A 17,892-nucleotide genomic window follows, 5' to 3' on the forward strand; every position below is an offset into this window, starting at 1 on the left:
TCGTCCCCTTACTGTTATTGTCCGTGTAGTTCTTATATTTATCCAGCTTATCGTTCCTACAAGAATGTTCTACTAAGGCTGTCATACCATAAAAACGTTTATCACACAGCTCACATTCTATTATATCTGCATTCATAAATTTATTAATGTTATTTAGACTAAGCGACGCCATGTTTGTTATGTGCTTCTGCCGTCTAAACTACCTATTTAAAAGGAAGAGGTAGAAGAGAGCCAGAAGATCTTCCCAATGCAAAAAAACAGAAATGGGCCTCTTCTGGTTCACTACCGAAGAACAAAAAAACACGCCCCTGGTGACCTACCAGCTCAGTTGAAAAGCAGAACACGGTTCGTCCACGGTTTGACCCCAAATACGTGTCACATGGATTTTATTCTACGTCATTGCTAATCTTGAAAATGTAATGATTCTCCATTTGCTAACATTTGTCTTGAATGATTTTGAATCAAATCTGATGATTAAAAACTAAATAATTAGTCCGCGGAAAATGACGGGCTTAAAAATTAAGTCAAGCGAAGCATGTTATTGAGTTACTTGTTTTTTTTTATCTTTATTAGATTTTTGATCGTTTACATACAAAAGAACACAAGAATATTCACACAACAATGATTCAGGGCTGCCAAGTCTCACTCACGCATTTTCATGCATATTTGGCGGCATTTTCCTTTGATATATTGTTTTTTCTCTTTGATCTTTACAATTTTGGCCAAATCTCACGCATTTGCTTCATGAAAACTTGGCAGTACTGATGATCAAGGATTTATAGTAACGATATATATGAATCCTTTCAATGATCAACTACATACCATCATTCATATATCATATTAAAATACACAATAATGGAATATTAAATGGTGAATGTAATTAGTTACACCTTCTAACAAGTATAAGTAAGTAAGTAATTTTCATTGAAATAAAGTCCAGACATATCTGTTATAAAGTGTTTTTGGAAAACATTTCTCATACATCTTACCTGGGACTAATACATTTATCGGTATTAGTCCCAGATCTAACACTGAACAAATTATTCATAAAAGTAAGTTATATAATGTTTTAAACTGTATATTTAAATAGCCTGATAAGGTCAATATTACTGTTCATATTTTAGAAGACACATTTAATGAGGGTGGTAAAGGGCTATTTTCGTGCAACGTGTTTTGCCATTTTTATTTCACGTCAGTGCAGCCGTGAAAAAGGTTCGTTATTCACCGTGTTTCGTGAAATCGGTAAAAAGATCAACGTGCAAGAAATTTTTAATTGTTCGTTCATCGTGAAATGGCAATTTTATTTCGCGTTCTTCCGTGCAGATGCCCCCCTTTACGCCCTCTTTAATCAACAAAAAATTGCCGGTATACGCTAACTTCAACATGAAACGCCGGATGGTTCTCTTGGAGATTTCAGCACAACTTGATTTATAATCCCTCTTGTATCCCAAATGATACTTTTTTTCATTCGTTAGCAGTTGAAACTGGACAGGTAGAATGTCACAGTGGAGTACCAGTGCTTGTGCATGTTGTGGTGTATGCACTTATAGTTCACAGTTACGTTTTTTTTTGCTTGTGAGCAGTGAGAGCTGTCTTTTTGTCACCATAGACTGCATCCTCGTATTGACAAACCTCAAGATCATCAAAGGCATTTTCTAAAAACATGACACATTAATAGAGGTATTGATTTTATCACTGATTTGTCTAGCATTTTTTATGACTCCACCGTTCAAAACATTATACCTCCTGGCTTTATATTTTGATAACATAGAGGCTTTAGAGCCAACTATAGTTTCTTGTACGTATAAGTAGAAGTTTACTTTTTTATGCCGTACGGTTGCCTATAATTACTTACATCCACTTCATTTTAACTTTGGTGGATAGTTATCTCATTGGAAATCATACCACATCTCCTTATTTTATATATACGAAAGTTAAACAAATATCACGTTCCATAGTAGATGCATCACGTTAATACCTCTCCCAATCTGTCTGATTGACCAATTCCTATATTATAACTTTGTACGTCTCTCTCTCTCTGTTTTGTTGTTGTTTTTGTTGTTGTTGTGAAAACGACGTGGATGCAGGTGCTGTCGTGCCTCCGGGTATCTACGCCCCTGCCCAACATCGTTCAAGACCGAGAGGTTACAAACTTTCTGAAAAAGGACCAAAATACCGTCCATCGTCGAAAATAAATTAGAAAGAGTGTTGTTAGGTCATTAAAGTAATTTCTGAAAAAGGACCAAAATACCGTATGTCCATCGTCGAAATTAAATTAGAAAGAGTGTTGTTAGGTCATTAAAGTAATAATTTATAGATTAGTAAAATTGTAACATGTGTAAGTAAGACGATCATTTCTAGGATAAAAAACTAAATTCAAGTAAAAGAGGGACGAAAGATACCAGAGGGACAGTCAAACTCATAGATCGAAAACAAACTGACAACGCCATGGCCAAAAATAAAAAAAGACAAATAGACAAATAATAGTACAGATGACACAATATAGAAAACTAAAGACTAAGCAACACGAACCTCACCAAAAACTGGGGGTGATCTCAGGTGCTCCGGAAGGGTAAGCAGATCCTGCTCCACATGTGGCACCCGTCGTGTTGCTTATGTTATTACAAATCCGGTAAATAGTCTAATTCGGTAGGTCACATTCGTGAAAAGGGAAGGGTATTGTAGTAACGACATAAGGAAGATATCCGATATCATCTGTGAAACGGTTATTCCATAACGGTCAACCAACTTATAAAAGGTATTCGCATAACGTTTAATTTGTGTTCATAAAAATGCGGTAGTGGTATGACGTAAATACTACACGGAAGATCTTCAGAATGAAATTATACAGTCATCTACATTTAAGGCCATGTGCTCCAAAGAAACAAAAAGTCCCTACTATGTTCTCAAAAATCCTTTCAAATTTCGTTTCAACTCGACTTTTAGAAAGTGTTCTATGACTAATCTTTCTGTGCTGTTTAAAAATATAACAATAAGAACATGTGGCATGATTGCCAATGAGACAACTCTGCATCGGAGACAAAATGACGTAGAAGTTAACATCTGTAGGTCACCGTAGTTCCCTTACTTCTATTAAAGAACTTGTTATTAAAATTTTTATAATAAAGCATATGAAAATAATAAAATTAACTAATTTTGGAGTATTAAAAACCCTTTAGATGTTTTGGATAAATTACGGGCTTTTGATGGTCCGTTCAATTCGGTTGACAGTTATAAATTTTCGACTCTGTACACTACCCTACCACACAATCTGATCGAACAGAAGTTCTCTATTAGACTGGTCCTTTGAAACATTTGATTACAGAATTTTGCTGCAAATCATATAAAACCTTCTTCTTTAATGAAATAAAAGGAAATATGCTAGATATACCTACTGGAACTGTGACGAGACGATGAAATATGTAAATTTTCTCCTTGACAACATCGTTGTACGTTTTGGCAATACAATGTATGTTATGAATCACAGTTAAGGGCCAAACTCAGTAAAGACCCGTCTTAATCACATTTAATTGATAAACTAAAAAAAACCAACTTGATGATATGTCAAGTTTGCTTTAAAAAATCTAGGATTTTCTAATTTGAATGCGGAAATCTAATACTGACAGCAATAAATGTCCTTTTCTAGTTTTTGACCTTTCAGTTTCACACAGGAAACTCTATAAAAAAGTTAACGACAAAAGAGACGATTTGTCGTTCCCGATTGTCAATTTTCCCTTTTTGGACGGTTATGTTCCTGTGGCCCGTTATTACGTTGTGAATATTTCACAACTTGTTCGCTATGCCCGTGCTTGAAGTCGCGTTTTTGATTTCAATGAACTTTAAAATTTATGTATAATTGGACGACAAATTGAATAAAACCTTTCCCAAATTCTTTCATAGATACACAGATTTGGTTAGGAATTTTTGCTGTACCTTTAGAATTCTATTTAAAAACAGGATATCACTTCTTAATTTTGTTGATGTTGTTTATAGGGCCCTTAAATTTAGTTACGATCCATGTAAACTAATTGATCCTTTGAATAAACTTCTTCTAAAAGGTTATCAATTAAATACAGTAGTTACATCTTTAAATATTGTTTTTATCAGTACTAAATTTTAAATTGATTTTGTTTTTTGAAAAATAAAACACAACTAAATATATACTGCTATATACATGTATATATATATATATATATATAATATATATATATATAAGTCTAAAGATATGCACAACGGTACTAATATTGAAGATGGTAATATACGAAGATGATGTTATAAATCGTGTTGATAAATATTTCGGCTTAACAAATAGCCTTCGTCAGTGTCAATATATATGTAAGCCTCAAATCTATGTCCAGCCTCAAATCTATGTCTTTTCCGCAAATCTATGTCCCTTTTAATATTGCGTCATAGACGTTCCAAATTTATGTCCTTTATTGTCTCAAATCTATGTCTTTTATTGTCTCAAATCTATGTCCATTATTAACTCAGATCTATGGCCATTTTTGTCACAAATCTATGTCCTTTATCGAAATGTGGTGACGTAAGACATAGCAAACCGTTATCAAGTAAAAAAATATGTGTAGTTTCATTCTTGAAGGCACATTAATAAAGTAACATGTATGCTCGTTATGCCAATAGTTTGTACACAGAATTATGTTACGGTTGTTGAATGTTGATGTCATGGTACACAATGGATTTTTAAAAATACATAGATTCGAAACCGGAATAGTTTCACCAGAAAAAAAACTTTTTTAACAAGATAGTGGCACAAAATGTCGTTGTTAAACCGGCAATAAATTATACCCTAAACATTTGTATGTGGTACCTATACATTGAAACATTGAACAAATAGGTGTATGTGTTTACAGATTACGATACAGAATAGGTTCAGTTCATTGTTGAAGGCCATACATGTATCTTTAGTTGCTTGTATACAGATGTCATTTTGTCTCAGGTTGTTTATTAACTTATATTTCGTATTTGTTATCAAGACGTAATGAGTAAAGGGAAGTAACGATAATTACTACAGAACAATTAAACAAGGGATCAAGAAAAACAAACAATTTGAAAATGTTGTAGTTTTACAATAAAATGTAAATCATACAATAATTACACACGCATGTAAAATTTTTAAGCACACACATGGAGAACACATCCCAACTTAACATTAAATTATGGGAAATGACTAAAATAAAACAAAAATCCTATAAGGCCGTACTTATTAGACTGGCATAAATTTGCGCATGGCGAAACAAACTGGAAAAAGATTTAAAAAAAGAACACAGATTTGAGGCCGTATCTTTTAAACGAACATAGATTTGCGAATGACGTCACGATTGAAAACAAATTTGAAAATAGGACACAGATTTGAGGCCGTATCTTTTTTAACGGACATAGATTAGCGATTGACGTCACGATGGGGCACAGATTGGCGAAACGGACACAGATTTGAGGCCGTACACAGATCTGAGGTTTACATATATATACAGTCATGAGAACTCATGATCCTACATCCTGTAGATACTATCTACTTATAGTTTGGCATTGCACAAGGTCGTGCTTTTCTCGGATTGTTTATGACGTCTTTACACTTGTTGTTTATTACTACACATGAACTGTAAATTATACCAAAGGAAAATATATGTAGATATAAGTATATTCATGGATGGTAACTTTAATAGTACCCTCATACTATAAACAAATATCACTGAAAATCTATACCCTACAAGTCAAGAACTAGCTAGTTATCGTCATTTAATTGTTTCCATTTTATGCCAAAAGCCATGAGCACGTTGGGTATATTGTAAATCATACTTCTTTGCACTTCAAACAATATAGCCTGATCCCCTGCATGGCCAAATATCTGCTTCGTGTCCATTTGTGAGCTAGAATTATCATTATTTTTTTTCAAATGTAAAGAATCAGTATTATTGGAACTTATGAATGCTGGGAAATGGTGAGTTTTCTGTTTTCAAGCATTTCATTGGAAGGTATGCGTGGGTGGACATGTCATCGCTTTTTCGATTTAGAAAAATACTTGTCTTCTGACAAAGCAATATCTATGTGTACTTCAGAATACAGATATTAATCACAAAAGAATTGAACCAGGTGTCCACGCATCAACACAAAGGTTTATTCTCCTTTACAGTACAATATATATATCTCTCTGCTGATTTCAAGTTATATAAATACTAGGGATGTCAACGAGTACTCGAGTACTCGAGTATCGATTACCAAAATGATACTCGACTAATCGGTTTCCTGTAAGAATGTTGTTGCTTTCTTGCTTTCTTAAGCTAAAACAACAAAATTAAATTTTTTGAGAGCGCCTCCAGGGAAATTAAATATTTTTTTTAATCAAAATTAATAAAACTTAAAATTCGATTCGAATGTTTGTGTTTAAATGCCATTTAAAATTCATCCAAAGAGAGGTAGGATATATGAACAAGAGCATGTTTCCAAGGCTTACACCTATGGCTGATCTTAATTATTCCTCCACTTCTCTACCGTAAGAGTATATATTTTCTTCAGAAGGACTGTTAGTTACCTAACAAAGATGAGAAATCGCCTTGTCCCAGTTCTTCTGTTGCTACTTATTTGATATACTCTTGCCTATACGTGAGTACACTGATTGTGTTGAAAATATGAGAGTATTAACATTAATTCATTGATATTCAAAATTTGTAAACTTGCTTTGAACTACTACCATGAATACACTACAACAGATGTCCAGAACATCACACTTGAATCAGTACACTTTTCCTAAACACACGACTAGCAACTACTTTTTGTTTAATATTCCACAGCCAACTGGACACATGTATACTGCCTTACATTTGCACAAAAGCAAAATATATATTGACACGACTCTCATCAGCTACCCCGAATCTTTTGGAATACATTGCCTCCACATCCTCAACAACCTGGAAAAAATAAAATGTGCTTGCCAACTGTCATTATGTCTTTCATTCTGTTACCTCCTCTGGTTCTTATATAAGCATACTGATTGATACTTTTTAACGGGAAGCGTTGATTAAAAATCAAACAGATATTTTAATTCTCTAGTTTTAAAGGCATGCGATGAAGTGCTCCATATTGAGTCACTGAAGAGTCAGTATGTGCCTGTCCCAAGTCAGGATCCTGTAATTCAGTGGTTGTCGTTTGTTGCTGTGTTACATATTTGTTTTTCGTTCATTATTTTGTACATAAATTTGGCCGTTAGTTTTCTCGTTTGAATTGTTTTACATTGTTATTTCGGGGCCTTTTATAGCTGACTATGCAGTATGGGCTTTGCTCATTGTTGAAGGTCGTACGGTGACATATAGTTGTTAATTTCTGTGTCATTTGGTCTCTTGTGGAGAATTGTCTCATTGGCAATCATACCACATCTTCTTTTTTGTATTGTATAGATGAAACGCGCACCCGGCGTACTCAATTATAAGCCCCTTAGCATCACCAATCATGTAGTCATGCTGACAAGAAATACGATTGAAGCGATCATTTTCTGTAAATTTACTGTAACAGAACTGCTAAAATCATTCGAAACACTTAGGTTTTTCTACCCCTAGGCAAAGAAAGCCTTAATCAGATTGGGTACTACTGTTTGGAGTTTATGGTATTCAGTGCTCTTCCAATAAGCCTTAGTTGTTTTTGATTCCTGTCTAGAGAATTACATCCATAGAATCGAACGAATTCAAAGAAAGGGTGCCTTTATTTTATAAATTAAGAATCCCATGCGCTGTCACAGACATCATAAAACCTCCTGGTCAATCAAAGTTGCAAAAAAAATCAACGAAGCTAATATAAAAAAGAAGATGTTATATGATTGCCAATGAAACAACTCTCCACAAGAGACCAAATGACACAGAAAATAAAAACTATAGGTCACCGTACGGCATTCAACAATGAGCAAAGCCCATACCGCACAGTCAGCTATAAAAGGCCCGAAATGACAATGTAAAACAATTCAAACGAGAAAACAAACGGCCTTATTTATGTACAAAAATGAACGAAAAACAAATGTGTAACACATAAACAAACGACAACCACTGAATTACAGGCTCCTGACTTGGGACAGGCACATACATACAGAATGTGGCGGGGTTAAACATGTTAGCGGGATCCCAACCCTCCCCTAACCTGGGACAGTAATGTAACAGTACAACATAAGCCTGTCTTTTTCAGATCACAATTGTGGATAGACTAGCTTCGGCAAAATCTTAGTTCCTTGTACACATTAAAGCTAATAAAATAATATGATACAAGCTACTCATTTAGTGACGTTGACACTAAAAATGGCATACCTCGATTCCAAGTACACAATGACAGATGATTTCAATTTTTGCCAGCTAATCGGAAATTAAAAAAAAACACGTTGATTAATGGCAAAAGATAGTAGAAAACACAATGAATCGAAAATCTTCAGAGTCCTCTACGACATTATTGCGATTGTAAACATCCATCTCTCTTTCTGCATATCGTATTGAGTAATGAGACCTACCAAATATGGATACAGATACGGAACATCATGAAACCAAAACCAAAAGATATATATAAGTCAAATTCCGGCTTTCAGCAATAGACAAGTGATAAGCTCTTAATCTTCCCAAATCTAAATATAACTAGAGGCTCTCAAGAGCCTGTGTCGCTCACCTGACTCTACTTTGGTTTTAGAAATCATGTAAAGATAGATAAAAATCATAACAGATACCCAAATAATGATTGAGGCCAAATTTTGATTAATATTGGTCCCGTTATTTAATAAAATATCCTGGTGGCCATCTTGAACAGTAAATCGGCAACAAAGTAGCAACACTTGGTCAGCACTTCATAAGGAACATTCATGCCACGTTTGGTTTCATTCCATTCAGTGGTACTCTAAAAGAAGACATTTGTATGTATTTCCCATAGGGTCCTATGTTAAACTAAGCCCCCCCCACCCCCCCCCCCCCCCCCCCCCCCCCCCCCTAGCGGCCATCTTGGATGATGGATCGACTGCAAAGTAACAACACTTGGTCAGCAACTCATAAGGAACATGCATGCCTTGTTTGGTTCAATTCCATTCAGTGGTTCTCTAAAAGAAGACAATTGTATGTATTTCCCATAGGGTCCTATGTTAAACTAAGTCCCCCGCTGTCGGCCATCTTTGATGATGGATCGGCTACAAAGTAGCAACACTTGGTCAGCATCTCATAAGGAAGATTCATGCCATGTTTGGTTTCATTCCATTCAGTGGTTCTCTAAAAGATGACATTTGTATGTATTTCCCATAGGTCCTTTGTTAAACTAAGTCCCCTGCTGTCGGCCATCTTGGATGATGGACCGACTGCAAAGTAACAACACTTGGTCAGCATCTCATAAGGAACATTCATGCCATGTTTGGTTTCATTCCATTCAGTGGTTCGCTAAAAGAAGACATTTGTATGTATTTCCCATAGGTCCTTTGTTAAACTAAGTCCCCCGCTGTCGGCCATCTTGGATGATGGACCGACTGCAAAGTAACAACACTTGGTCAGCACCTCATAAGGAACATTATGCCATGTTTGGTTTCATTCCATTCAGTGGTTCTCTAAAAGAAGACATTTGTATGTATTTCCCATAGGTCCTATGTTAAACTAAGTCCCCCACTGGCGGCCATCTTGGATGATGGATCGGCTACAAAGTAACAACACTTGGTCAGAACCTCATAAGGGACATTCATGCCATGTTTGGTTTCATTCCATTCAGTGGTTCTCTAAAAGAAGACATTTGTATGTATTTCCCATAGGGTCCTATGTTAAACTAAGTCCCCTGCTGGCGGCCATCTTGGATGATGGACCGACTGCAAAGTAACAACACTTGGTCAGCATCTCATAAGGAACATTCATGCCATGTTTGGTTTCATTCCATTCAGTGGTTCTCTAAAAGAAGACATTTTTATGTATTTCCTATAGGGTCCTATGTTAAACTAAGTCCCCCGCTGGCGGCCATCTTGGATGATGGATCGGCTACAAAGTAACAACACTTGGTCAGAACCTCATAAGGAACATTCATGCCATGTTTGGTTTCATTCCATTCAGTGGTTCTCTAAAAGAAGACATTTGTATGTATTTCCCATAGGTCCTATGTTAAACTAAGTCCCCCACTGGCGGCCATCTTGGATGATGGATCGGCTACAAAGTAACAACACTTGGTCAGAACCTCATAAGGGACATTCATGCCATGTTTGGTTTCATTCCATTCAGTGGTTCTCTAAAAGAAGACATTTATATGTATTTCCCATAGGGTCCTATGTTAAACTAAGTCCCCTGCTGGCGGCCATCTTGGATGATGGACCGACTGCAAAGTAACAACACTTGGTCAGCATCTCATAAGGAACATTCATGCCATGTTTGGTTTAATTCCATTCAGTGGTTCTCTAAAAGAGGACATTTTTATGTATTTCCCATAGGGTCCTATGTTAAACTAAGTCCCCCGCTGGCGGCCATCTTGGATGATGGATCGGCTACAAAGTAACAACACTTGGTCAGAACCTCATAAGGAACATTCATGCCATGTTTGGTTTCATTCCATTCAGTGGTTCTATAAAAGAAGACATTTGTATGTATTTCCCATAGGGTCCTATGTTAAACTAAGTTCCCCGATGGCGGCCATCTTGGATGATGGATCGGCTACAAAGTAACAACACATGGTCAGCACCTCATAAGGAACATTCATGCCATGTTTGGTTTTATTCCATTCAGTTGTTCTCTAAAAGAAGTCATTTGTATGCATTTCCCATAGTGTCCTATGTTAAACTAAGTCCCCCGCTGGCGGCCATCTTGGATGATGGATCTGCTACAAAGTAACAACACTTGGTGAGCACCTCATAAGGAACATTCATGCCATGTTTGGTTTCATTCCATTCAGTGGTTCTCTAAAAGAAGTCATTTGTATGCATTTCCCATAGGGTCCTATGTTAAACTAAGTCCCCCGCTGGCGGCCATCTTGGATGATGGATCGGCTACAAAGTAACAACACTTGGTCAACACCTCATAAGGAACATTCATGCCATGTTTGGTTTCATTCCATTCAGTGGTTCTCTAGAAGAAGTTCAAAATGTAAAAAGTTAACGCCGACGACGGACGACGACGGACGACGCCGGACGACGGACGACGGACGCCAAGTGATGAGAAAAGCTCACTTGGCCCTTCGGGCCAGGTGAGCTAAAAAGCTGTATATGAATTTGACAGAGGCTTTGGACGATCTGAAATGTACACTCCATTCTCCAAATGAAAAAAGGACAAACACAAACTGCACATATCAAAGACAAGCGCTAACAAGATTTCTGATTAATGTGAACATTTCGGGGTTAAACTATTTTTTGAGATCTCAAGCTCACCCCTTTAATTTCAATAAGTTCCATAACAAAAGTACATATCATTAAGTTCAATGAGGATCAAAACAAGAATCTTGTGATAGAAACTTATCAGATTATATGTAGTTATACTGAAGTTATGCTCACATAAAGTTAACATGCTGATATTAAACTCTGTAATACCAGTGTCTGTAATTCGACACATATATAATACAGCAGCGTAAGGGCATACAGGAAAAACGGTTTTGAGCAACACACTGGACAAATTTGTAAGCATGAGCAAGTTATTCTTACACAAAAATACTAGGTACATAAACAATATTTCCCTTTACAGTCAATGAAACCACAATGGTGTCTATAAAAATTTCGAAGAGATTGCATCAACTTTACCATACGGAATCCTATAGTAGTGTAGGAGCCAAATTATATAACTTGTATCCATGCCGTTTGTTTGAATAAGAAAACAAAGTAATTATGGACGTTGCTAGCCACATGCTATTAAAACCAGTGACAACTACTTCCAAATAAGGGTTTGGATGTCATCAGTATTAACAAATCCGTGCAGAAAACTATACTAGACTACTTCAAAGATAAAACTATAATTGTCATTTCATAAACTTAAACCAAACCAATTGCTTCCAAGATTTTCAATTACAAGAGGGTATTAAAGACTTTTACACTTTTGGGATGTAAAAATCCAAAATTCCCGGTCCCATACAAATATAGTCCCGCTGGTTGTTTTATGACTGGAGACCTTAACATCATAAACTAACAATAACTTAGATATTTGTTATTCAAAGTCCCGAAATAACGAGTTCCCTAGCCCATCAACTGGAAGAAGAACTATAAGTTACTGATGGATTATTTGACGAATATGCCAGAAAATAAGCAAAGCGCGAAACAAAACTCGACACTTTAGTCGAATGGATCAAAGTTGTTCGGTCATGTATATATAGGCGCATTCAAAACCTACAATGCACAATAAACTTACGGGTTTATGACCCTTCCAAGAAACCCGAGGTTGGGCATTCTTTATTCTCTCTTCACGACAAATATGTTGTTGCTCCAGTAGACAAAGCCTCGAGCAATATTGTTTTTACATGCAAAAATCATTATTTGGAATGTCTCAGTAAAGAACTTGGCATTTATAGCAAAATGGGAATCCAACGTATACCCCTTCATTAATAACGAAAAAAAAAGATGCTAGAAAATCACAAATCCGTCCTTCTCTCATTCAGTATTAACATAAAAAGGGACGACGAGAATCTTCCATCTTTATACTAGATACATAATTTAACTCCTTATAAAGAACGATATATTGCCGGGTCGTCAAGATTTTGTAAACATCTTCCCACAATTCTTTCAATAGTTGAAGATGAGCTTCAGAAATATTGTGATGAGGTATACTTAACAAGCGTTCTGTAATGGAATCATGTGTAATTAAGATTTAAACGTATAATTTGATTTCAAAAGTCATACTCCAGCCAGCAGGTTACAAAAATGTTGCAACTATTGTCATAAACTCATTTGCGATTCAAACGCTTCAAATTCTTATATCACTAGTATTCTTTGACAAATATCTTGCTCCAAACAAAATTACATGTTTATTATATTAACATAATAGAAAAATAAAGGATATGGGGTATCCATTGATGACACAAAATCAGTACATGTATTGCAAAAAAACACACAGGAAGCAAAGGAAGAGCGCTTTTTATTTTATTTTTTTATTTTCTTAAAGCATATTATAAAACCTATCTTATCAATATTTTATTTTTAAATTCTACCTCATAGTTTTTTCATGAACAATCTATGCAAATTTCGGCAATTTTGCACGACTTGTAGCTTGAAAAATAGCATGGTGACCCATACTTTTTATTATATTTTTGAAACGATGGGTTCTGACCTTCTGTATCAATAAACGATCTGTTGATGATTATTGTTTTTTTATTTATTGAAATGGCAGCTAATCTGGTTGGAGCAAATGATCAATACGTAATTGGCAATAATTAATTGATTTCACTACTGTAAATTCAGAAATTATTGCGTGTATTCATTTATATTGCGATTTTTTGAGAATGGACATACATGCGAGATTAATTATTGCTATTTCAAGAAACATTGCAAACAGATATATCTATCAGATATCAAAATGCATGCGAGTTTTAATTATTGCGATGCTTACCCATTATTCTCAATGATAAAATCCTCGCAAAAATTTCTGAATTTACAGTATTACTTTTTAATACTGTACATATACAGGCCTCAGCAACAAAACTGTGATAATTATAACTCTGAAAAATTATATTGCAGGTGCTGAATACAATGGAGACACATACACTGTTCATACATTTCTAGCAAAAATGCTTTTATTATTAACACTTGCAAGTCATTTTGGAACTGGAAAACATCTACTGACCAGGGAAAAACTTTGTGACCAACAATCCTGGAATCATGTCTTACCGGATGAATACTGCATATTGCATCATTTATGTGCAAAACCACTGCAATCTCCTTATAATTCTATTCTGTTGTATGAAAATGGAAAATTTGCAGCTGAACACATAACTAGCATTCCTTATTCAACACAGAGTTTTACACATACTTTAGCCTGTACATTTGCAAATATTCTATGCGGAATACGTCCGATAGAACTCTCTTTGAAAAGATGACGTATCTTTTGCATACAACAGAAAAACAGGTACGTCATTTTCACAATCATGCACGCTCCCAATCGACATCATTTTGCTCCTAGCTTTGTCTGTGACTTACAAAAGTTTTGCTCCACGCCTACGTTGGTATCAGACATGGAGATCTTTATAAACAACAAAACAATGAAAAAAAGTGGGAAATTATAATCAAAAGCATTTGGTATGGGATTTACTAATACGCAAATGTATGACGAACCAGCTTCAATACTTTGTAAACTGCAGAATATGGACTTGTTATCCATTCGTTTGATGTGTTTGTGCTTTTGATTTTGCCATTTGATTAGGGACTTTACGTTTTGAATTTTCCTCGGAGTTCAGTATTTTTGTGATTTAACTTTTTACATGATAATGAAAATCTTAATACTTCAGATTGCCAGAGTAGATGTATCACAATATAGCAATGAAACTGTGCCCGACAGAAATAGTGGAACACCGTGGTAATTTTTTTGCAGTCATTATTATACATGTAATTATGTTTGGCTTCTCGCTTCTTCAGTTGTACCTTGTAGTAAGGAAATTGTTTGCTGAACGAAAGTCTGATTTGATGCAAATAACACAAAATTCTAAACTAAGCAACTCGGGTCAGACAAAAGAAAATGACGACAATCTATACTTTGATTCGAATTCTACTAGCAATGACGAATGTGGTAATAAGGTCAACGAAAACATTGAATCAATCGTAAATGCAGATACTCCAGAGCACGAAAATTCGAAGAAGGAGCAAGTCGGAGAACTTGTTGATTTACGTGAAGAGTCACCAGAAGAAAAGCAGTTACCTCAGACATGTCCACTACGCGCATGTTAAAGTCTGGAATATTCAGTAGATGAATTAGAACCATTTATATCTATACATGAAGACAAAGGACAGGATGCTTAATACGTTTCTTCGTTTTTATTAGTGATAAGATAGCTTAATGTCCAGAAATATATACTGTATCTGTAAAAACCATCGAAAAGAATGTATATCGTATTTTTCTTGGAATATCTATATTTGTATCTATATCATCATATTTTGATTTATCCAACGTTATATATATCCTTAATTATTAACTCCTTGCTCGGATACTTTTAGTGCTTATACCTTTTAAAATGCCAAATATATGTTGTATGTGAATCGTTAAATAAATGATAACTTTTAATGTATTTTCATCACACATGAATGATGGATATACGGTCTCTATCAAGTATCTCACTACTTGGATACACTGTTAACTTGACATAGAACCTAAGAAGATGTGCTTGTATGACAATTGTCTCATCTCCTGTTAATTTCGTCTCCTCTTTTAAATTGAGCGCTTCTGATGAGGCGTAGTTAGACGTTACGTGTTTCTGGTAACTGAATACTAGATAATATAAGCCCTGTATCTTTGAAATGTTTCTTAAAACTGAAAGAAACCATATAGACTGTAGCTTAGAGAATGAGGTTAAGATTTGATCTCGTTGATTCAAACTAAGAAGTATTTGAAAATCGACAGCTACGCTGCATATCTACCCATTATTATTTTGTTGAAAGTTTTAGTTTAAAAATTGAAGATGTGATGAATTATTATCCCAATTTCATATTGGTCAAATCATGATTTTCTTTTTTAAACACCAAGAGACAAAAAAGGGACAAACAAAATCCGAAAGCATCGGTTCGATTCGGATATATAATGTAAGCAATCTTTTCAATTAACAACTGTCTAGTCTTTATAATTTAATTTTTTTTCTATTTTATACTGGATAACTCGAAATATACTTTCGTTCTTTTTTCTGCTTTTCTGCCTTCTTGGCAAAAATAACAAAATGTCAAAATGTTAAAATTAGTTAACTGTTACGATGTTATATGAAGCTATTTAGATAAATATCACATGTGTCAAGTTTTTACCTTTAATGCTGTAATAGTAAGAAATATCCACTCCACTTCAATGAGCGCAAGGGTAAAAGCTTAACGGTTCTGTCACGGCTCAAGTTACACATATCTGGTTATAACCAAACATTGCTAGACATCTGTCATCTTACCATAACAAATATGGTCGTGCTCCCTTGCCAGAAAAGGCGCAAAAATGTTGTATACGTGTGAACCATGTGAACTGCTGATAAAGGATTTTTTTTTATGGATTTGGAAACCAATTTGAAACCACCAAGGAGAGGTTTGATTTCAACCACCCAAGTCAAGAACTTTGTCAGTGGTTTTACTTTGTTTTAACTAATGGTTTTGTCGGCATCTAGGGAATTTGTATTTAGTTTCATGAAAATAAGGATATTGATTTTATTGAAATTTGTGTAAAAATTTTGCAATTCATTTCAAATTGAGGAATATATCTCCATTATCCAAAGCTCTGTTTCCTTACCCAATTTTCGCTATACTGTAGGTCAGTTTTGGGTTGATCAGATCTTCAACGTTTGTATCACAAATATTTTGGCCTCGGGCATCACTGAAGAGACATTAATTGTCGAAATGTGAATCTGGTACAGTAAAATTGGTACCGTTGAAGTTAATACTACGACTGGGTCGATACCTCTATTGGTGGACTGTTAGTCACCGAAGCTATCACCATCCCATACTTCGGTACTGGCATGAAAATACGGATATTTTTTTGATTGAAATTTGATGTTAATAATTTCGGAATCATTTTAAAATTAAGGGATATATCTCCCTTATGCATAGCTTTTATTCCTTGCTCGGTTTTGGCTATACTTTAGGTCCTTTTTGGCTTGAAGTGCTCTTCAACGATTGTATAAGGTTTTGAATTACAAGTATTTTGGCCTTGTGCATCACCACAAAGACATTAATTGTCGAATAGGCATCGGTTGCAGTAAAAGTGGTACTGCTGGGTCGATACCCCTGTTGGTGGATTGTTAGTCCCCGATGGTATCACCAGCCAATAAGCGAGTACTTCGGTACCGGCATGAAAATACGGATATTGCTGTGATAAAAATTGCTGTTAACATTTTGGAAATAATTCTAAATAAAGCAATACATCTCCCTAATGAAGAGCTATGAATCCTTGCCCTGATTTAGTTATACTAAAGTATTTTTTTTGTTTTATCAGGTCTTCAACGTTTGCATTAGGTTTTGGATTTCAAAAGTTTGCCCTCTAGCATCACGGGAGAAACTTCTATTGTCGAATTGCGCATCTGGTGCAATAGTATTGGTACTGCTAATGTTATTATTTACTCCTATGGATTGTTAGTGAATTAATTGATTGATTGGTTGGTGTTAAACGTCACTTTCAACTCTATTGTGCTATTTCATGGCGGTCAGTTTTTATTGGTGGAGGAAGCCTGATTGCCCGGAGAGAACAACCGACCTTCGGTAGGAAAACTGACAATCCTAGTCAATTAAAATTGTTAGTGGAAGACACATAGTTAATATCACTAATGTCAAAAGGAAACATATAATTTCACCATATTTTCATATCTGAAAGTAATCAGAACGTATTTCGCGGTTAAGTTATGCAACTAATCATTGTAACATTAAGTAATGGTAGCGTTAGCAGTTATTTCTAGATTCAAAACAATTTAAAGCTTGTAAAATTGAGAACACACATGTCAGGTGTCATAGAGCTTTGACATTCTCCGTTTCCATTCTCGATTTCATTATGGGAATCTATATTATTTTGCCACTTCGATTCCTCTTGAACCCATCATAACATGTATAATGTATTTCGTCTACATAGTGGTGCTCGAATGAAAAGAGTTAGAAGGCCAAATAAAATAAAAACTTGAAGAGAGTTGAAAATTAAAAAATAAGTAAACAATGTACCAAACGATTTGGACGAGTTTTGCCTAAAGGTAGAAACACCTTAGTGTTTTCATTAAATGTTTTTTTTTCAATAAAGAAAATCCGACACTAAATTA

General features: G+C 35.2%; 2 long non-coding RNA genes across 2 annotated transcripts in view; one reads left to right on the forward strand and one right to left on the reverse strand.

Annotated features, from left to right (window-relative positions):
* The window catches only part of LOC127726673 (uncharacterized), a 76,306-nt gene extending 60,398 nt beyond the window's left edge, over positions 1–15,908 (forward strand). Inside the window, exon 2 of the long non-coding RNA XR_007993634.1 lies at positions 13,652–15,908. This is a non-coding gene — a long non-coding RNA (uncharacterized LOC127726673). The remainder of the gene's footprint in view (positions 1–13,651) is intronic.
* LOC127726671 (uncharacterized) lies at positions 8,942–10,565 on the reverse strand. Its single transcript, XR_007993632.1, has 3 exons — positions 10,515–10,565; positions 10,018–10,348; positions 8,942–9,521 (listed from the first exon to the last, which is right to left on the reverse strand). It is a non-coding gene; the product is annotated as an uncharacterized LOC127726671 (long non-coding RNA).
* Positions 15,909–17,892: the final 1,984 nt, after the last annotated feature.

Source organism: Mytilus californianus, unplaced genomic scaffold, assembly GCF_021869535.1.
Source record: "Mytilus californianus isolate M0D057914Y unplaced genomic scaffold, xbMytCali1.0.p SCAF_18, whole genome shotgun sequence".
In the NCBI taxonomy this organism is placed as follows: Eukaryota; Metazoa; Mollusca; class Bivalvia; order Mytilida; family Mytilidae; genus Mytilus; species Mytilus californianus.